Source organism: Capra hircus, chromosome 24, assembly GCF_001704415.2.
Source record: "Capra hircus breed San Clemente chromosome 24, ASM170441v1, whole genome shotgun sequence".
NCBI lineage: Eukaryota > Metazoa > Chordata > Mammalia > Artiodactyla > Bovidae > Capra > Capra hircus.
In genome coordinates this window covers 55,023,969-55,047,298 of record NC_030831.1, presented here as the reverse complement: position 1 = coordinate 55,047,298, position 23,330 = coordinate 55,023,969, and the positions used below count along the sequence as shown (strand labels likewise).

Below are 23,330 nucleotides of genomic sequence, written 5' to 3'. Positions count from 1 at the left end.
GAGGTCTGAAAAGTGGTTTGTCAAGCCTCGAAGAGATAGAAAGGGTAATTTATTGACAGGCAGTGGAGACACTGCTAAAAAATAAATGAATTTTTCACCTCACTGTTCACAAAGGAAGATGGGGGACAGATGCCAGAAACAGACATAAATTTCCCAGGGGAGAATGAAGAAAAACAAAAAAAAGCAGGATCCTGCCAAAACCAGTGATCAAGGGTTGAGAAGGGAAACTAATAAAACCCTTAAAGCTTAGCAGCAGTCACCTCAAAATCTAGAAAAAGTTATAGAATGGAGAAGAAGCTGATTAACTCTGTTTCTTGGAATGGTTGGAGGTAATTTTGAAGGTTTGTATTACCCAGTTAATCCATTAGACTAGCCCCTTTGAAATTTACCCTTCAAGGAAATAAGCTAGTTGGCTGTACAAAATTTATCTTAAGTCTTGGAATAACCAAGACATCTTTTTTGTCCCTTAAGTCCTCAGTTGTTTTTTTTTTTTTTTTTTTTTAGTTACCCTGCTTTGCCCTGTTTTTAATATTAAAGTGTTTGTCAAGTGTTTATTGAACCTTATTATTGTCTCTAGAGAATTCTCTGAGCCATTGATTGGGCCAGGGTTTATTGGATACTCCTTAGTGCCAGGCAGTGATAGCTCCTGGAACATGGTACTGAAAAAGACAGGCATGCTCTTAGGGTCTTTGAAGTCACTGCATTCTCACTCCTATAAAGTGGAAAGGTAAAGAAAGGTTCTTGATTTCACGTTGCTGTGATTCCTGGTCTTCCTGTTGACTGGACTCTTGATGGAGAAAGTCTGAAGAACAGCCTGTCTCTTGGCCAGTCTGATGGCCGTGCTGGTTTGTCCCTAGTGCGGGCACCCACTTCCTTTCCTAGATCTCAGAGGTGGATCTTTCCCAAAGCTCACTCATCTCCCTGGTGCTCCAAACGAAACACTTTGGTTTGGCTCCCTGCCAGCAGCCTGAGCACAAATTAGGAATCCTTGACCTCCCCTGCCGTTTTGGGATTCAGAATGTTCTTGCCTTGGGCAGGTGAGAGGCTGTACTTTCAAATGTACTTTTTCCCCCTTTCTCCATTTTCCCCTGCTTCTGCATTTCGCCCTTACGGTGTACTCACTTTCCATCCCCGCTGACAGTCGTCCCCCTGGACCACTTCTTTCCTTGCTCTTTGCCTTCATAAGTCAAGACCTTCCCATTTTCCTTCCCAGAATTTATCTTTCTTCGCTTCGTGTTCAGAGTACTTGAAGCCACTCATTCAGCAAGTACTGTGGTGAGGAGGGCTTCGCAGTCGTCATTTATTCCCGCCTTTTGGTATTGCTTTAGTGGCTACCTAAGAACGGGATAGGAGAGATGTTTCAGAGACGTGGTTTCTGAGCCTGTGGGAGAGCGACAAAGAAACTTTCATCTACTGTACAGCTTTGCCCTACAGGTCCTTGTTCCCATGGCCAAAATCTTCCAGGTAGAAGTCATCTCGCATGCCACCCTTTCAATCAGGACTGTGGGTAGTGGACATTGGTTTGAACAGCTTCTCTGAGCTCTTGATTCTCATGTGTAATTTGAGTGTCTCTAAAAGCTAGTAGACTTGAGTTCATCCCTGAACTCACTTAGCTGCTGCTGCTACTGCTGCTGCTAAGTCACTTCAGTCATGTCCGACTCTGTGCGACCCCATAGATGGCAGCCCATGAGCCTCCCCCGTCCCTGGGATTCTCCAGGCAAGAACACTGGAGTGGGTTGCCATTTCCTTCTCCAATGCATGAAGGTGAAAAGTGAAAGTGAAGTTGCTCAGTCGTGTCCGACTCTTAGCGACCCCATGGACTGCGGCCCACCAGGCTCCTCTGTCCATGGGATTTTCCAGGCAAGAGTGCTGGAGTGGGGTGCGTTTCTTTTGGTGTATGTTCATCTTTTAGGTAGAGCCAGTTCGGTTTAGTTGGTTCTTTCCCTGGGAACAGCTCATTCTCTGGGGATGTTAGCATTGGGTGAATCTGCCGTCTTGTTGAGCAGGTGACTGACATGCACGCAACAATGGTATGCATAGCAAGCCAACCCCGCCTGCAAGTACTCTATTCCTAATGAGAGAGCAGAAGCAAGAGCAGGGCAGAGAATGCCAGGAAGAAGCTTCGGTACCTCTTGGCCTATATTTACATTGAATATTATTTTATCCCACTGTTTCTTCATGTCCTTGTGTACCTGATACAAAAGTATATCTTGGGCTTCCCTGGTGGCTCAGTGGTAATGTGTCTGCCTGCCAGAGCTGGAGACACAGGTTCAGTCCCTGATCCAGGAAGATCCCACATGACCCAGAGCAGCTAAGCCCATGAGCCACAACTACTGAGCCCACGCTCTAGAGCCCAGGAGCTGCAGCTACTGAAGCCCACACTCTAGAGCCCAGGAGCTGCAGCTACGAAGCCCATGCTCTAGAGCCCGGGAGCTGCAGATACTGAGCCCGTGTGCTCTGGAGCCCAGGAGCTGCAGCTACTGAAGCCCGTGCTCTAGAGCCCGGGAGCTGCAGCTACTGAGCCCGTGTGCTCTGGAGCCTGGGAGCTGCAGCTACTGAAGCCCACACTCTAGAGCCCGGGAGCTGCAGCTTCTGAAGCCCACACTCTAGAGCCCGGGAGCTGCAGCTACTGAGCCCGTGTGCTCTGGAGCCCGGGAGCTGCAGCTACTGAAGCCTGTGCTCTAGAGCCCGGGAGCTGCAGCTACTGAGCCCGTGTGCTCTGGAGCCCGGGAGCTGCAGCTGCTGAAGCCCACACTCTAGAGCCCGGGAGCTGCAGCTTCTGAAGCCCACACTCTAGAGCCCGGGAGCTGCAGCTACTGAGCCCGTGCGCTCTGGAGCCCATGCTCCACAATGAGAGAAACCCTGCAACAAGAAGCCCTCACACCACAAATAGAGAGTAACCCCCCTTGCAGAAACTAAAGGAAAGCCTGAGCAGCAGCAAAGACCCAACACAGCCAAAAAAAAAAAGTTTACGTTAAAAAAAAGTTTTACCGTAAGCCTGTTTTCTTTCTTTGCAAATTATAACCTTCATTGGAACCAAAGCTGCAAAGGAGCTCAGATGGAAGCCCTGCAGTCTTGAGAAGAGCTTGTGGAATAATGGACTAGGCTTGGGGTCACCGTGGGGCCATTAATGGCCCGTGGCACCCGAACTCCATAAGGAAATAGGACCGTGTCTTGTAGATCTTCATCCTTGCCAAACATCTGAACATCTGGGCCAGTCACATAATATAGATGCCTGGGCTGCGTCTACAGACGTTCTGTATTTGGAGGTCTGGGCTGGGCTCCAAACATCTAATTTCAACGTGCATTTGGTGACTCTGCTGTCCTGCCAGGTTGAGGAATCTCTGACCTACACATCGCTTCAAAGAACTGTCACTTTCATTTTCGAAACTGTTCATTTTCCTTGAACCGAGTACTTATTTTTAAATCCTTCTATTTCTTTTTCACTCAGTAAAAGTGAGTCATCACCTACTTAGCACCTATTTATCATCAAGATATTTTTATGCCCTAAATTAATAACTTTTTCAGGTCAAAGACGATGGATAATTTTTGATGTGTTAAAATTGCGCATACTTCCAGAAAGGGCCAAAATGAACTCCTTTTTTTTTTAAATTTTAGTTGTCCTTCAAATCGATAGGATTTCTCTGAGGGCCTTAAAGGTTTGCCTTTGTGATAATGATTTAAATGACAGACATTCATTATGTAGATTCACAATTAAACATTATGTATATGCAGTGGCAGTGATTTTCCTTGCAGGAAAAATGTTAACGGATTTTAACTAACTTAGAGGAAAGACAAGCCAAATTAGAAGAAAGTCGGCACTATAAATATTTCAAAAAGAACATCCATTTATTATTTTTTATAATATACAGCAAAGACTAAATGACACTGAAGAAGGAAGCTTTGCCTTATGCAGAACAATTAGGGAAATAGCCAAGAATGTGATGAAATTAGCCTCAGAATTGGTTGAAATATGTTCTTCTCAAGTACTTGGGTGATTTTGTTATACTTTGTAATATTATCTCTGCCATCTTGTATGACTTATGGTGTATAATATTTTTTTAAGGCTACTTGTCCAATAAAAGAAACACACCCAAGTTGCTGTAGTTTGATGAGTTACTGTTGGTTTTTCCCCCAGAATCTCTGAAATGGTGTGGTGGCTAACAGGGATGTTTTGTTGTCTCTTCTATCTCTTTTGAATGATAGAGCTGTTTTTGTTTGATTTGGGTTTTTGATACACATGTGGAGCTTTGGTTCTACTATGGGATGGTGATCTGACCCCTGACTGCTTAGCGCTATAGACTCAAAGCCTGTACCTATGCGACTCTCCCAGCTAACACGTTAGCCACTGTTGTACATACACTTTTGTGCTTCCGTCGAATTCTGTGTATTTTCTTTAATAAAATTAAAATGCAGAGGGAAAGCCAGTTAAAGACTTCTACATTTTATAATACATGGCTCAAAGTTAAGGAAAATGTATGGAATTTTGGTATTTGTTTCTACACATATCATAGTATATATTCCCTTTCACCATCAAAATTATTAATGCCTACTTTGTTTAGAATATTTGGCAAGTTGAAAATATAACCTTTCGAGAGAATTAAAGTTCTTATATTTGAATGAATAAAGTAGTTAAGTCATTAATCATGTTAAATTATTTCTCAGGATATTAATAATCATTGCTTTACCTGTGAACTTCTTTTCTAATCACAGAATCTTAATTGGTGAAGCTTTATTTGGAGGCATATCCCACTGTTAATAGGCCCGAAATACCTATAACCTATGGAAAGAGTCAACAAATACATTGAGTGACTGGATTTTAAATTACTTAGCTTGTCAGCTTGTTTGATTTGTCTCATATATACTGATTTATATGCATCAGTTGCTCTGGTTAGAGAGGTGCTTCTATGGCTCTTTCATATTGTTAGTGTTCAGTCTTCCAGTCATTCATTAATTCACTCATCACATTTATTGAGCATGAGTTTTGTGGCAAATACTTGGCATATGTTGGGACCGTAGATATACCCTTGCACACGCATGCTTGGAGTTATTCCATATAGTGGAAAACCCAGGAATTAAACAGACCAAGAGAAATACAGGGTCCTATAGGAGCTCCAAGCAGGGAGGGGCAGAGCCTAGAGGAAGCAGACATCCAAGTTCACCTGTTCAGGTCAGGAGGAGACATTTGGGCAGAGAAAATGATGTGGAAACAAGAGGGAGGCTTGTTGGCGGCCTCTGGAATGACACCTGCAGAAGGTCAGAAGGGAGACAGTTGGACATCTCTCTCTCGACCATGGAAGAGGGAGGGAATGAGGTAAAGTTTCTGTGTGTCCAGCTTCTGAAGGGCCTTCCAAACCATGTTCAGCATGTGTCATTCTTTCAGCAAATAGGTGCCAGGCACTTGTGATACAGCTGGAAACAAAGTAGAAACTACCCTCTGCCCTCGTGGAGCTTTTATTCAAGTGGAGAGAGACAAAGGCTAGACGCATAGCTGGTGGTTTTGAGAATGGGCCAGAAGCATTTGCCAGTGTCATTGAGCCAAATCCAAGGCTATTTGATAAAAATAACTTTGCAGTCATCTCCAGGTCTGGTCTGATGACTGCAAAGAGATATATTGTTAACTCCGAGGATTTACAGGGAAAGTTGAAGGTGATTTATAATCTGTATTTATGATCACCCTCCCCTTGGGGAGAGTGGGCTAAGCAGAGAGCATACCATTCTTGAGGGCACGTCCTGAAGTTCATTGTGATTACTGTTTCTAGTACATCAGCTCGATGTTCCTGAAGACTACAGGACTTTCCTGGAATGTCAGATGAGAATATTTGAGGACTGATCAGAACCCATTACCAGAGCCAGGATTCTTGGAGCATTTCACAGTATCACTAAATAAAAATTGCTTGATTTTTTTTTTTTTTTTACTACGGAAACCAAAAAAAATTCTGCATAATGATTGAAACTGGACATTTGCTAGTCACTCAAGATTAAGTATTAAATATAAGTAAGTTTTATTATGATAAACACTATTTTGGTGAAATTTAACAGAAAGGCAGAAAGATACCAGAAGTCAGTGTGTAGCCAGAGAAATAAAGTTAAGCAGAATGAATGAAGAAAAACTGGTTTGAATTTGCTGTACAGTTGAATGAATGAAACTGTTCAATGTGTGAGAGGTATTTGAAAAAAATTAGTGTAGTCTGGCAGTCTTAGCCTAATTTATTTCTTTTAGAATAAAAGTTATAAGTGGGTAGGAAAAATGTTTTGAAATGTTGGCTTATAAAGAACTGGAAAACTACTCAAGGGTAACATTTCCTGAAGAGGAAACGACTCTGTCAGCATCGTGCACTTCGATGACTGGGCACATAAGGGACACAAGCACAGCAAGAGGTGAAGAGGGAAGAGGTTATAAAACGAGGAGTCTTGCTTGAAATATAAGAGCAAAAAAACCTTGGGAACCAACAAGGTGATACATTTTTCCTCTTAGCATAACCCAGATATGCGCAGTTGAAAATGTGTGGTTCTTCCCGCATAAATGTTGTCATCAGCAGCACACACCGTGGGATGTACTCGGAGAAACATTGAATCTCACGCTTCTTCATTCTTTGCCCGTGCCACCAAAGGCGTGCGTTTTCAGAACAGTCCAGATTCAGGTCCCGCCTTTGTACCTGTGGTACAGCATGCAGCTTCCTTGACACATAATAGCAAGTTAAATCCATGCTCCATCAGCACTAAATTCTAAATAATGACCGTGACCTTTTTCCAACAATATCCACAACGCTTATTTGCTAATGTCCATAAACGTTCATCAGTATCCTAATGTGGCCACAGTAGCCGCTCGTTATTGTGCCCTTACTGTGCAACAGACTCTGTGCAGTTGTTTACAGATATTATCTTACAGTGTCCCTTTGTGAAAAGTACTTATCGTCCTCACTTTACAAAGGAGGAAAGTGAAGGATAGAGAGTTTGAAATGATCCAGATAAAGGCCCCATCCTAGTTGGTTAGTGGTATGACCGTGATTTGCACACCATCCTGCCAGGCTCTGAAGCACGCATTCTAACCAGTAGACCCAACTGCTTCCCTGGGCAGTGCAGGTGGATGTGACCAGGTCAAAAGTATTCCAAGTAGGAACTTCCCTGGTGGCCCAGTGGTTGAGAATCCATTTTCTAGTGTGGGGGGACGTGGGTTCAATCCCTGGCAGGGGAACACGGATCCCACATGCCTTGGTGCCTCTAAGTGCGTGTGCCGCAACAAGAGAAAAAAACCTGTGCGCCATAAAGAAGACTCAGCACGGTCAAAACAAAAAGTATTCCAAGTACATGTGAGATACCCAAAGCCAGGAACCATGAAAATGAGTGCTGTACCTTTTAAAAAACATTTCAGCACAATGTTAAACCATAATAAGAAAGAAACCAACCTTACAAGAACAATTAAGGGTCGCAAAAGTCAAGGGAAAAGAGCATCATTTTTTAATAAGGGATGAGTGAGACTGATGAGTGTAGTACCTGTTGCTTTATGAGTATCAGCGCCTGCATCTGGTAAGGACTTGGGTTTGCCAAGTGCACGGCTGGCCTGGAATTAGACTCCCCTGTGGAATTCAGGTCAGCGTTTACACCCAAGTAGTTTACGAATTTAAGCAAAAATAGTATGAAAGCACTTAGGAACCATGTAGAGAAACAGAACCCAAGCAGAATCAGAGTAACGAAAAGCTCTCAAGGGGGAGGCAGGAGGGGAATAGTGGTGGAGCCCTTGAATTTTTGGAAGATAGTGGCCTAAGAAATGAGTTGTTTGATTTGAGGTAGTTGAGCATAGAATACCTGCCACTCCACTTGTACTGACTGCTGCTTCTCCTCACGTATAAGAAGAAAACGTGGCCCTTCTTCATTCTGTTGATAACCCTCAACGTTCGCATCTTTCAGCTTATTTTAACTTGCTTATCCTGGAATCTTGTTCCAGAAATATTTCTTGTTCTGTCTTCTTTCATCTTCTCTTTCCTTCCTGACTCCTTTTCCTTCTTTGTATAAAAGTGCAAGTGGATCTTTCGTTCTCTGGCAGCAGTTGTCAAAGGGGCGTTCGTAGACCACATACCCCAAGTCTCAGATTGGGACCCACTTCCGTCTGTGAATCAGCACCTCAGTAGTGTGAAGTTGAAGAGCTTTTTTGAAACTGTCTAATCTCAAAGGTAGTTTGACATCTAAGATAGCACAGCTTCAAATTCCGTATTTTTCCCCTAGCATCATCTTTTTTTGTCTTTTGAAACTCACCTCCCTGGACATCCACAATATCAAAATTCATGAACTCTCTCTTTTTCTCATTATCTTTTTCCTTTATGAGCTGTTTCCCTCTTTTATCTGTATAAGCATGGGAAGAGCTTGAAATTTGGGCTTAGAATGGGGCTTGATTTCCAGCTTCATGGCTTAGTGACTACATGAGATTGTACCCCTCAATTTCTCTCTGTCTTGGAGGTTGGTATGGCCAGCAGTTGGCGATTTTTATTTGTTTTTGCTTTAAGAGGCTGCCTCTCCCAGTGCCCTGGTGGAGAACTTGGGAATTATACCCTTAGCTGGGTCTGTGACCGCTGCGCGGGAGCTACGCAGTAAACTGCCTTCCCCACACACCATGATCCTGTCCAGCAACAAATCATGGGCAAGTTTGGCATGGCAAGTCCTAGAAGAGAGAAATCCCCTCTGGTGAGCCAGAAAATGCAACAGGATCTGTCTGAGATTGCTAGAGATAGGTGTGCGATCCACTTTACCCTTTGCCAGAAAAAGATTTTTCCTTGACAGCTGGAAAGATCAAAGGGCTGAAACCATGGCTATGGGGAGATGAATGGTGTAATATTAATATTATGTGAATTATATAGCCTGTGACAGTCAAGGTCAACGTGTCTAATTTCCTCTGTCTGGGAACCCCCAGCCAGCCACGCATAGAGAGGAATTCTAGTCACAGGAGTCTTTAACTCCAAGGGGATGGGTCGCCATTACCTGCCTGTGCACAGCTGAGACATTCAAGCCTTAATACTCTGTAATGGAGCATGTCAAAAACAGGGGAATCTGCAGGCTTTGGGACTGGGAGCTCAATCACCTGGATTGAGGAGGACTAACTGATGAACCAGGCAGGTAGATGGGTTTTTCAAGAATCATCTTGGAAGAGACGGATGTCTCCTCTTGAGTGGGAGCAATGTGAGGGTCTGGTATATCAGCCTCACCAAGAAAGAGTCCCATCTTTAGTCCTAAGCAAGGGTGTGGCGTACAGTCATCCATGTTGTACAGAAATATCATAGGAGTTGCAGCTTTGGGACTTCCAAAGGAAGGATGGAGAAGACTCCAGTGAGATGTGTCTGACTGGCATTGTGTGTGGTTCACATTTTGGGTCAAAGAGCTTCAGCCCCCATGTGAGCTTGTTTCATGTGGGACAACCTTGGCAAGGATTCATTTCATTATATGCTTTCTGTGGGCCTTTTGGGTTCTTGTTTTCTTATTTTGACTATGAATATATTTACTGATTTTTAAAATTAAAAAAAAATTATTTTGGGGGGTGCACTGGATCTTAGCTGTGGCACATCGGATCTTCATTGTCATGCACGAGCTCCCTATTTGTGGCACACAGACTTTGTTGCTCTGCAGCATGTGGGATCTTAGTTCCCCAACCAGGGATCAAACCCAAGTCCCCTACATTGCAAGTTGAATTCCTAATCACTGGACCACTAGGGAAGGCCCTATTTACTGATTTTTAAAATCTCCACCTTTGTAGCTTTTCATTGATGAAATATGTTTAATATCCTTATTTTTTTACAGTTACTTTAAAATTAGCTTTTAACTTTGTCCATGAACATTTCTTTTCCATGTATTTTCTACTTTTTTATTGTCTGTTTTTGATTAAGGTGTTGCTCCCTGCATTCCATTCTTCCTCTGGGTTGACCTCTCGTTGATTTACCAAAATAGCTCTCCAGTATGAATCAGGAGGCTCACAGGGTATAATCTGTGAGGTTATAAGGCTCAAACTAAGGGAACAAGATTGTTTCTTGACACCAAACATTATTCATCCTCTTAATTTGGAGCCTTGTAGCTTGAAATCCATGGTCTGTGATGAAATGAAGGCAATTTCTCTGAGCCTTACTACTCTCATCACAAAAATGAAGATGATATCTACCTCAGAGCCTTGTAATGAAGGTTAAATAAGATGCATGCATCCAGCACAGGAGCGAGAAATAGGCGATTCTTAATAAATGTAATTTCATTTCTTCTGCAAGTTCTGTAAAACTCCAGGGAACATGAGTAAATGTCTAGGTGTAAAAATAAAAAAAAAAAGATCCTGAGTTTGGTTAAATTTGAGATACTTTTAAGCCATTCCAGTGAAGGTATTGAGTAGGCAGTTGGAGTTATGGATGTAAAACTCAGAAGAGTCTGAGCAGGAAGTCTTCAGATCAAGGGGTCTTCAACATGCAGGTGCAAGTTAAAGAGAGAAGGTTGTGCAGAGTCTCAAGGAACTAGGAAACCTAGGGTGTCACTACTGAAGGATTGGCAACATTTAAAGTCTTTGGGGAGAGAATGAAATAAAACCCCCAGGAGCAGGAGAAAAGGGAAAGGTGTTTTGGAAGCCATGCGTGTTTTTAAGAAGATGGGGATAAGAGTCTCTCTTTTTGACCTTTAAGGAAGATGAAAACTGGACATCGTCTGTTGGGTTTAACTGCTTTGTGGTTATGGTTTACAGCTGCCAAGAGTTTTCTTGGAAGAATCATAGGGTCAAGAGACTCCACTCACTATTCCCACAGAACTAAGTTATCTTTCCTCTGACCTGGCCAAGTATTCATTTTTTATACTTCTAATGTGATTTTTTTCTTTATGGTTCATAATGATAGTCATTTGTACTTAGCCTCATTCCCATAATGGATTATCAGTTTCCTGAAAATGGAGGTCATGTATAGCACCATATAAATTACATGTAGTAACACATAATGTTACATAAATACATGTAAGTATTTAATCGTTCAGCCTCAGAATCACGGGTTCTGCCAGAACAAGTCATGTTCATCCGTCCATTCATTCATTCACTGAAGAGTGCTTTATTTACCAACTCCATACCACATGCCAGGCACTGTTTTAGGCTATGTGAATATAATGGTGAACAAAAAGTATTCCTTGTATGCATGAAACTTACATTGTGGCGACACAATAAAGAATAAATAAATACACGTTCTGAGTGCCTTGAACATCTTATTTGTCCCTCGCAACAAGACATGACATCGATATTATACTCGTTTTATTATTTTTTTTTAATGAGAAAATGGAGGCACCCAGATACTCAGTAACTTGCCAGGGTCATTTGTTCATTAGAGGTGGATCTGGGGTTTAAACAGGCATTTTGACTCCCAAATTCATACTGTTAATCACTCTACTGCACTGCAAAATGTTTGGCGCAGAGCAAACTATTATTATTGTTATTCACACTAATGTTATTAATAATAATTATTCCTCAGCCTAGGGATCTTTTATCCTAGTTCAGATAAGGAAAACAGATCCCACCTATTTACTGGCAAAACTAAACAGAGAAGCCACGTCTCCATGGTCTCAATCTGATGTTTTCCCCTCATACGATACCTCTTCTTTAAGGGAGGGAGTCTAGAGGGTGAAGAGGTGGAAGGATCGCAGGATGGAGTGGGCAAAGAGAAAGGAGGATGTATGGGAGAGATGGAGGAAGGAATTAACTCTGTTTGATTTGGGATTTTTGATGCTAACAAACTGTGTCTAATTTTTCAACATTTCCCCCTATATTCTCAAGAGGGTACATCTTTAAACTAAGCATATTTCCATGCAAAATAATCAAATTCCATTTCATAGACTGAAAAAACAAAATATTGGAGCTAAGAGACCCTACCTACTTAAAAGACTATATTTTGGAAAAGATCTTGTTAGTGCCATTTATATTGTGAAGGCGTTGATTGGAAGGTACACTGGAAGCTCCAGCCAGGTCTTTGAGGAGTGTGTGTAAGTGCGTGTGTGTGCACGTGTGCATGATGTATGTCGGAGTACATACTTATTTTATAAAATCCTGGTAGTGTTGAATTTACTTTGTGTATGTGTTTTGGGGGAGAGGATTCTGAAGCATTTGGGGGGATGGGAAAGTTTCTGTACTTACATGCAAGGCTGCTGTACTATCAAGCACCATATTTAAGCATCACAAATATACACTAAGCAAGGACAGATGCACAAGGAATTTAAGCAGAGTTTTTCTAAATGGCAAATAATTAGAGGGGAACAGATGCCTATGGGCAGCAAAGGATGAAATGAGGTACCAGGAATTTTAAAAGGGAGATGGAAATACATACGTAGAATGCAGTTGCTCTCAAGGATGTTTAAGCCTAGAGGCCTTTCTTTCCTAAAGTTCTCTGTTTTTGTGGGTTTTGACATGAAATTTTGTTCTCTCTTTACCTATATTCCCCGAAGAAATAGATCATGCTAATCATTCCAAAGTGGAACAGATTTTCTTTCGAACCTCAGTTTTGGATGACTTTGCGGGTTGCAGCTCTTTCTTCTCTCTCCCCAGGGCCGTGTCCTTTCACAGGACTGCCAGGATATGACATTTCTCACAGTGTCACTCCTCATTATTTATTATTTATACCCCATCCACTTCCAAAAGGGTTTTTTAGCTAGCCTACCAATGAAAGATGCCTATGAAGGTGATTTTTTTTTTTTTTCTTGATGAGCCTATAAGAATGGGCATGCCCTCTTTTGGAACAGCCGGGCCGTGCGGTGGGTTGCGTCCATCTGAGAACTCTTCTGCATAGTCTGGAGGTTGAAAAGGAAACAGATCTTCAGGAATAAAGTAGAGAAGAACATGAGACATTTCCCACCTTCCTGCAGAGTGGTGGTTTAAAACAGCAGGGACGCCGAGCAGAGCCATTCAGCGACCAAGCAAAGCTGAGCCTTAGCACCTGATCATTATCCTTCAGGTTGGAGATTTACCTGTTGTGCTCATTGTAACAAAAGAAATGAAATCTCTGTAATTATATTGGAAGGGGGAGGAGATCATGTTTTAGTTCCTTTGATCTCCAGCTAGAATAGACTCGGCTTTGGGAAATTTAATTTGAAAGAATCCAACGTACACATCTGCTTTTTGTACTGCAATTTCTGTTGAGCTTGAAAATAGAAATTTATTAATGCAAATGTGTAGAGTCTGTTCCTTGAGAAAAAAAAATACACATTCAAAATACAAGGTGATCCTTTCTGCAGAGCTGTGGAAGATTTTAATAAAGACGTTCTCTGTGTTTCTTCTAGAGTTCAGGGGTTAAGTTCTTTGTTAACAAGGACTAAGCATTGGAATTACAGGATGAATTGGGGAACAGAAAGATTCATGATTACTTCAATATTTAAAAGTTTCCAAAGGACAAATGAGATGGTTAAGAGATGAGAAGTAGACTGAATCCTAAAAAACAAACAAACAAACAAAAAACCAAAGCAAGTGCATCACCAAACCGTTTTGAGAACATGTTTGAATTGATGGTAGGGCCCATGCTAAGAGACAAAGCTTTCATTTCAACGAATCCAATCTGCCTAGTGTTCTGGAAAATTGCCTTTGCCTGTAAACAGAATGGCATGCAGATTTTAGGTAGGACACTTTCTCACCCAACTTAGCCCTTACTCTCTCTTTTATTTTTGTATCGTTACATGAAGCAGCACATAAATGACACTTGGCTTAATCCTTAAGAGTGGCTGGATTGCATCGTTTATTTTGATTAACTTTTTCTTGTTCTCAGTGTAAATTTTCCATAAAGCCTAAAATGTCATAAGCATTTTGGGACATAAATCCCTTAAGCTGTTTTGCAGTCATATTGTTGTCCTTTGTAGGGTTTGAGTACTTCCCTAAACTCCTTCTCATCTCCAAATGGGCAAAATAAATTATAAACTGTTGAGAACATTCAATCACTGGATGAGCAGTCATCTCAGAAAACTGAGCAAAGTGTGTCCTTTTTCAGTTCTTTGAGTAAATGGAGCTGATTCCTTATAATATTTGTGCTCTATCAACATATCTCAAAAACTTGGGTGTAAATTATCTAGGTTTAAGAAGGAGTTCATGATTAAAGACTGTCTTGAATTAATAAGACCAATCTTTCTTTTTCTGGGGTGATGTAGTGAGATTTTTTTTCAAAGGTGGGCCTCAATCCATTCTCTTGGTTATTTGTTATCTTCTTCCCCATGGAGTTTGTGTGTGTGTGTGTGTGTGTGTGTGTGTGTGTGTGTGTGTGTGTGTGTATGTGTGTGTGAAGGAATGGAAAGCTGAAAGCCACATAAAGTTAGGCAAGGAATTAAGAATTCTGAGTTTAAAACAGGGAGCATATCCTCAACTTGTTCATATCTGAGTTGGTTTTTCAGTTGTGTTGCCAGGATAGCCCATGATCCTTGCAAATGTACAGTTTAATTTGGGTTCAGTGATTCCTGGGTGAGTCTGTGACATAGGACTCCCAAGGTCACGACAGTGATTTAAGACACAACATGTTAGGACACAGTTGGCTCCCTGGAAGCTTCTCAGTGACAAGGATTTTACCTGAACCCATTTTGGGGGAGGGTACCATGGAAAGTACAGCTCACCACTTCCAATGAATTAATTTCTAACATTTCCATCGAGTGGTGACTCTGAGCAGCTACCCACATCTTCCTTCCTCAGAGGCAAGAAACTCCCAAACAGAATTTCTGTGTCTAATGGCAGACAGTTGGGGTGCTGCAACCAAGCAGTCACCCTTAAAAATTAATGAGCTTAATGATGGTTTGAAGAAGTGATGGTGATGGTGGTCGGGGAGGGAGGGGCCGCAGGGATGGCAGAAGGAGGCAGGCTGGACTCGTCACAAGTGACAATATCGGGAGCCCCTGCCCTTCCTCCTCCTCCCCATCCCCCATCACACCCCCAGCGCCCCCCCCAGTCGCCAGCCCTTCCATCCTCCTCTCTTCACAGGAGCCGAAGCAGATAGAAAGACAGGGCGATTATGAAGACGTCAGTTGGAGCGGAGGCAGGCGAGAGGGGCGCAGCGCTCCAGATGAGGTCCGGGGGGAGCTGAGGAGGGTCACTCATGGACGACCGTGTGTGTGTGTCTGACAGACTGTGAAATGGTGCGTTGTTGCACGGCTGCGCTGCACCTGGGCCCTTCATCTGTGATTGATTGGTTTGGTCATGTGTAATGGTCCCATCTGCTCCGTGTTGTTTTTCTTCTTTTACTTATAAACACCGTTCCCAGCGGCTGAGAGAGGATGAGCTATGTTTTGTCATCTTCACTTACACTTTAGCTCAAAAAAGTGGTCAAGTAGGTAAGCTCTAAAGTCTGTCCAAGTATCGTAGCAGCAAGTCCGGATTTCCCCCTTTGCTTGGGGAGGGGTGTGTGTGTGTGTGCGGTGTGTGTGTGTGTGTGTTGCATGCATGCGCATGTGTGCGCCCTCCTGCGCACGCGTGTGTGCCTGGAGTTTGCATACTGCCTGTTAATATCTGAATAGTTCATGAACCACGAAAGACCAAAAAATCGCAGAAATGATTTGCACAAGTCTGTGACTCTTATTGCAACGAGTTTTTTTTTTTTTTTCCCGTTTCCTTTTTTTTTTTTTTTTTTCCCCTGTAACGGAGCCAATACTTAATTAAAACCGCTGACATCATGGTGTTATAATTAAGCGTGGCATTAATTAAGCTGGAATAACGATTTTTTTTTTTATTAAGAGCTGCTTCTATTGTATAAGACTGTTACCGCTAAAACCAAAAAAATTTAAAGCAAAAATGAATTCTCTCTAAATGAGCCCTTTTCAACTTCCCCAAAGTCTGGCCTTAGGACTGTCGTCATCAGAGCTGTGTGTGCATGTGTGTGTCTCTGTGTGTGTCTGTGTGTTGGGTGGTGTTGGGATGGGGGGAGAGTGGAAGTGAAATTTGTTTTTTTTCACCCAAAAATGCTGATCGGCTCCTGGCATTCTGATGGCTAATTATGCATCGGAGAGCTTCGACAGCTGCATTCATCATCATAAAATGTAATAATTAATGACATTCCAACAAAGAAAAATATGCAAATGAGGACTCATTAGCATTTTCATATTCAGCTTTGATAATGCTTTTGCTGACAAGGTTGTAATTAATGAAAATTCATGTCGCAGTCAGGAGATTGGATCGGTTTCATTCCGCTCACAATTCCCAAATGCTTGCATTATGGAAAATCGTCAGCTCTGCCAACTTTTCAGGGAAGAAAAAAACACACACACACACTAAAAGCACCAGATGCAAATTAATGGTAGGGAGTCTTTAACTCTTTAAAGCACCCCCTAAATTTCCATCATAGGAAGCATAGGATGAGTTTTAGCCTAAGAACTGGATTCTTTTTTTTTTTTTTTTTTTGATAACAGCCATGAAAGTACTTCTTTTGGGACCCAAGTATGAGAATTTCTGGCAAACTTTTTTTTTTAATATTAAAGATAAAATCCCCTCTACCTTTCCCTTCTTTTCTCTTTCAAGACTATTTAAATTTACATAGTAAAACATGTTAGGACAGCCAAGCCCCAGCATGCTGTGTTCTGTCCTCTGGCTGGCAAATTTACGCCATGACAGTTTATTCATCCTCTTGGTTTCTGGAGACACCTCGTCATGTATTTGTGCTTCGATCTTCTGGTGCCTCCTTCCGTGTAAGCTACCCATAAGGTAGAAAGAAAAGCAAGTATTCTATTTCTCTATTCAGGGTAAGTTGTTTCTTGTTTGTTTTCTTTTTCCTTTTTTGGATGATGTGTTTCCCCCCACCTCTGTGATTTTTCTTTTTAATCTACTCCATTTGTGGTTTAATGTAAGAGTTGGGGAATGCGCCCATAATTCTCTCACTCAACACTTCTGGTTTAGTGTTGGGCCTCAGACGTAATTTTAAGAAACACTGTACAATCCAAATGGATACCCAGAAACCCCAGGACAGAGATATCGACAGGCATTCAGTACAGAGAGCTATTAATTTATAAACCCTCTGCATGCTGCTTTGAAAATGTGTGACTGGAGGTTGGCAAATAACCATTTGGTGCCAGCCTAGTACCATGTTTTGTCAGACCAGCCTAAACTTAAACCAAAAGTTCTCTCTCACCCTTAACATTAGAAAGAAAAAACCTAGAACTCTTGACAGGATGTCAAGATTTGATCTTCCAGTTAAAAAATGAACATTGCTAAGTTGAATCTTTCTGCTGAGGCAGATGTTTATTAAAAAAAAAAAGAAAACAAAGGTTTGTATAAGGATTAAGAGTAGAGGGGAATGAAAACGTATGCCTTTAAAAATTGTGAAATATATAAGCGCTTTGACTCTCAAATGATGTAACTACAGGCAGTTTCTAAGATGTAGTTTCCTGTTTGTTTAAAGTTAAGTTGTAATTCCCCAACTTGCTAGCCCAGCGTAAAAAAAGAATATAAATATGCCTTGTTAGGAGAAGATAGAAACTTTGATATGCTAGGTTTTATTTTTTGGAGTGTTTCAGTGAAATGGAAAGTATCAGGAGTTATTTAATGAGAATTTTAATGTAATTTCTTTCCTATGATTTAATTAAGAGAGGCTAGATTTTTAGTCCTTATTTATCTTTTAGAGATCCAAGAAACAGAATTTTATTGCACTCTTGCTTTTTCCAACTTTTGTTTTGTCACAGCTTGTACACGAATGTGTGTGTATACACACATGTTGTGTAAACGTGCGTGTCAGTAGCTGGAGATTATGGTGAGTGTCCTTTTTCTTTTGAAATCTATTGTGTTAAAATAAAATAGCAGGCAGAAGAAGGGTTTTTTCCTTTTAGTTTACTTCTTTTTTGTGCGGGCAAACTGCCCATCCAGATGGTAGAATTTCACCTGTAAGCAATCTGAAACGATAGGTTAATTCTGACATTATATAGAGCTTTTTTATTTTCTTTTCATACAGTACAACTGAGTGCAGAGTAACTACTCAGAATGATGCCTCCTTTCCCCCCACTTTTTCTTTTAAAGTGCTTCCTGCTGTGATTGGTTCTTTTTCTCCCCCAGAACTGTATTTGGGGCTCAATTAAAATCTGTGGCTTTTGGCACTTTGTTGCTATTGTCGAACCCACATCAGATGAAATCTTTGACTACTTCTAGTATCTGTAATGGAGAAGGAAATGGCAACCCACTCCAGTGTTCTTGCCTGGAGAATCCCAGGGACGGCGGAGCCTGGTGGGCTGCCGTCTATGGGGTCGCACAGAGTGGGACACGACCGAAGCGACTTAGCAGCAGTGGCAGTAGCAGTGTCTGTAAATGAGGAAGTGATGGGAGAAGTGAAGGAACAAGTGTGGACCAGCAGGTTAGTGGTGGAGAAGCAGATCCCTTTTATTGTAGAAACTCAGCGTTCCACTGGCTTTGATAAATTCACTGTTAGGTTTCTCCTCCCACCAAATTTGCAACTTCTGCCTTCCTCAGTAATGCCCAGCCTGGTGTTAGCAACTGGAATCCTGAGATTTGGTTCTGTTTTCAGTGTGGCTAGCCTCTGGTGGTTCTGTGTCTGAGCAGACTGGAGATGCTTTGAAATGATTTGTTGACCTGTTATCAAGGAATCCCATTATTTCTCAAAGCTGGTTTGGGGGGGTGTTTACGCAGTGGAGCATGAAAGGGAAAGGGAGTATTGGAGATTGTTTTCACTGATAGTAATTGTAATCGTACTGTATTTACAAGTTAGTTTTGAATGCTGTTCTTTTGTTTTTATTTCTAGAAAAATCTTTCATTTGCATAAGTAGTTTCTTGAGTTATTTATATAATAAAGAGGGCTCTAGGGACATCTTCTTCCCTGGCTTATTCCCTAGAGAGAATACTTCTGAAGGTAGCAACACTCCCCTAAAATTGTACCTGTTCAGACGTAGGACCCTAGTCACGGCACTGCTGCTTTGCTCTCTGTTTCCTGTTTTGCAGATGTTAATTCCTTTGGGTATTTTTTTTTTTTCAAGTGATGAGATTTTCACTGTCCATGTGCAAAGCCACATTTCCTGGAGTTATTGAACTCTGAAATAGGAGACCTGTGGGAGATCGGTTTTGCCCTCCCCAGAAGCTATTGCTTCAATCAAGGAGAATGACTGCCCCATGACTGAGAATTTTCAAGGAGTTGTTTCACTAAAACAGCCACAGGTATTGCAACAAAATCCACATTTGTTTGTGGCCAGTGAAGCCAGGGTTCCTGGCAGGGTTCTCATCCAGTTGCTTCTCGCATTTCCCTTGCAAACTTTCCCATTGGTTGGGGTCTGTGGAGAAATTTCAGTGGCTGGCTGGTGGAAATGTTTGGGAGAACATTTGCGTATCAAAGCAGCCTAGATATTTGCAAAAAAAAAAAAAAAAAAAAGAGAGAGAGAGAAAGAAAATGTTTGAGGGAAAAATGAATCCACTTAGGATTAGGAAGTAAGTGCTTTAAATATTTTAAAAGCATTTGTGATTTCCAGGAGTATGTTATTCATGAGCCAAGGCCTAACCTGACTTTTAGGGGTCATGCCCAAATTCATATTTTTAAAAAGCTTGTAATATAATGACATTTTGCTTTGGGATATAGATCTGTACCTCCGTGTGGTATAAAAATTCCCCCCAAATTAAAAGGCACAAAAAAACCCAAAATTTGTTTATGATTTAGTGAACCTATAGACAAAGGATGAAGGGAAAGAGCCTCGTTCTTTTCCTCCTTTATATATTTCCCCCCATAAAAGACAACTGAATTGGCGTGGTGTGATGTGCAGTTCTGCTGGAGTCCATAGCTTTCTCTTAATGGTGATGATTTGAATATCAGGTCTTTCTCTTTTTTTCTTGGTAAAGGATTTAATGTGGACATACTGGTGTTCAGATTATTAAAGTTTAACTCCATTACACTGATAAGTTGGAAACAGTACATATAAAACTCAGTGTAGCCAATTTTCCCATTTGTTAACAATGTAGGAGTTGAGCGTTGACAATTACTGTACTTAAAAGCCCCCTGGATCAGGTGTTATTTTACCATCTGGACATTTTAATTAGTAATAAAAATGTGGATCTGGAGACACAGAAATAGGATCTACAGTACACGCTGGCCCAGTGCACTTCATTGGTGTTGCGGTGTGTGAGGCTACATTTTGTGTATGTGTGTGTGCTCGTTTGTAAGTGTAGTTGTGTTTGAGTAGGTGTTCATTCCTCCTAGGAAACCCAAGCATGGAGATTCTGGTGTCTTTTTCACACTGGTACTATCACAATACCAAAAAAATTGGCCACTTTTCTTGAATAAGAAGTAAAAATGTATAGTAAATATACTTAAATTCCTAAGTAATACTTGCCTGTATCTTTTTAACAATGGTCATACTTCCTCACGTATGGGGAAGTACACGCCAGTACACTGTGACATTAGAGGTAGGCTTAGGCAAAAGATGTGGTTCCTCCATCATGTAGCTGTGTGCCCTAAGACAAATAAAGTAACCTCTCTCAGTTTGCCTTTTTTCTCACATATGGAATGAAAATATTATGATAATAGTTATGATACTTAATTATGACGAAGCTTATAAGAGCATGAATGTGAAAGCACTTGGTAAAATAAAAAGAGCTGTAACAATTGATTTTTAATACAGATTGCCAGTCATAACCCACATAACCATCTTCATGATTTAATAAATTGTTTCATATTGAAATATAAATGAGATACAAATATAAGAGTACCGTAACAAATAATAAATTTAGGACCACCAGATAATGTGTTTATAATTTTAAACATGAAGCAAAGTGACCCAGTTTTATAAAGTTTCTGGATATGCTCTTTGAAATAATGTTATTCTTAATTAAGGCCGAAGTGGGTACATTTGAGAGAAATAGTGACCCTCTGGAGAAATGGTGAGTGAAAATAGTTTAGGGAAATGAGTCTTAGTGTCTTCTTCAGAAAGCTGCATCCATGTTTCTCTTAATCATTATGAATTTCATGTTTGCAAACCAGTGTGAATACGTAAACGATAGTCATGATTGTTTAGAAAAAACCCACCCATTACAGTTTATACACACACACAGAAACACATACAAACACACACCATATTATATGTAAATTTGCTCGAGAAGTTGTTAGCCCCAGGAAGTGAGGGTGTTGATAAAATTCCTGTTTGACACTGGACCAGATGAGTTTGGACATTTATGTAGAAAGCTTTTCCTGTTTTTATCACAGGTTCAGTTCTCTTCCTGAGAATTCTTCAGAAAGGATTTGTTTTCTTTACTGAAATGAATATTATAATGACATACTGTGGTCTAATGATGCTATTTTGGTCATTTCATTAATTTCATCTTCTTCTCCCTTAATGCATACCTTGATTATAATACAAATTATATTTACATTACATTGTTTCTAACAACAAATGTTTATTTTTATAGACAGCCTGATTTTAATCAACATCTTAGAAAGCATCTAAGACTTGCCTCTGGAACATGGAGTTAGCAGAAGTAGGCCGATTTCCTTTCTCGGGCAGTGTTAGGAGGAGCTCAGTTTAGTGGAGGCAGTCTTAGTTCATTAGTCTGGTAAATATTAAGTAAACCAGAGAAGAAACCGAAACGTGCTTGTGGAGTTATGACTCTACAGCTTCTCAGATTTTTTGGACTTAAAAATGGAAACCGGTTTCCTTTAACGTTTTCTCAGATTCGTGTAAATGTCCCATTTCAATGACCAGTTTCGTTGACATCTAACTGAGTGAACAGAGCGGCTCTACATATTATTTGTCTGGAAAGTTTTGAAACGAATCTACAGGTCTTCCTCTGTGAAACTTCCTGTGATAGAAATGGCCCCGTGTGCCTTTCAGAGTTCAGCACCGACAGTCAGGAGAGGAGAACAAAATCATGGGACCCCTTTAAAAATGATCCCAGGAATGGGATCCAGCTACGCATTGGGGGGACAGCATTTAAAATTTATTAAAAAAATAAAGTAATTCAAAGTAAGGTCTGTAGCCAAACTCCTTAATTGTGATGCATTTGCTGAGTTCCCCTCTTCCATTGCCGGGCCTGCTCTGATGCCATATGGCCTACCATGGAACATTTAACTTGTCAGATATAATGGATTGTCCTGGAAGCAGATTTTTGCTTTGAGCATTCGGCTCCTTTCTTGCATTTCACTCTCAGCTCCAGGCTGCAGGATGAAGGATTGTGGTGGAAATGCAAAGAAGAGACACACAGTTGATTCCCCTTAAGAGAGTGACCTATATGCCACGAAATTTTACCCACGTAAAGAGGCATTATCCCCGTCACTGGCCTTAGCAGGCTGCATGTCAGAATCATTTAAATTTGCCTGGACTTAACAGATTGTGTAAACATTTCAGAATTGAGTGCTTAGGAATAATAAACCATCATCATTTTAACTTATGCAAAAACGGTGCAGCCATATCAGCCAAAGGATAAGTATTATTTACCATGACCTACATGTAACCTAAACCACCTGGTTGGTAGAGGGTGTAAATTAAGTTCAACTCTCAATTCTACCAAGAATGCTTGAAAAAAAAAATCAACCTGATGGCGACGTTATGTGGATTCATTGTTTTTGTTTGCTGAGTGAGGTGAGGTTGAAATGATCTTTTAGGTGGATGGACAAGTAGCAGTTAATTATCCTACTAAGCTTTCCATCTTGAAACTTAAGTGCAAACCTTCTGTTTGTTCTAATGTGCTTGAAATGAGAGATTGGACATCCTGATTATTTAACTTTTATTTGTAAATATTAAAAATGCAGTATCTGATGTTGGTTTTAATTTTTTGCTTTCATGAGGTAATTCATATTATTTTTCAGTTTGTGATAACTGCTGCTGAAATCAAAAGTGCGAAAAGATTTAGGAAGAGTTTGTGACTTGAAGGAATAAACCGAGTGCTCTTTCTACATGTGTACGTGTTCATACATAGCTGCGAGGTACTCTTCTGGTGTAATCTCCTGTAACTCCAAGGCTAGTATTATAATACAGAGACCCAGAATGACAACTTAAAAATAATCAAGCACAAACCAGTGGGAAAATAAGTACCTTATGTGTCTCAATTTAACTATAAAATGGTACATATTTGATTGCTCTAGGGTTACAAAAATCAATAGATTTGTATATGACACGTGGAATTACTCTGAAAGAAACTGTTGGCAGAGTAATTTAATATACTTACTAAAACCTATGTGTTTATGTATTAAAAATTCAATATTTAATTTACTCCTGCTAATTCATGTTTTCTAGATAATTCTTCATATACACCTATAAACACTACAGTGGCCTTGAAAACTGATAAAACTTAACTTGTATACAAAGAAGAATTATTTGTTTTTAATGAACACCTTTCCATGAAGCTGTTAAGAAATGTTGATGTCAGTATTGAATAATAAAGTATATTTGTGTGTATTTCT

At 40.7% G+C, this 23,330-nt stretch overlaps 1 protein-coding gene across 14 annotated transcripts in view; it reads left to right on the top strand.

Annotated features, from left to right (window-relative positions):
* Positions 1-23,330, top strand: part of TCF4 (transcription factor 4) — a 384,420-nt gene that overhangs the window by 156,281 nt on the left and 204,809 nt on the right. The gene's annotated exons all lie outside the window — the stretch shown is intronic.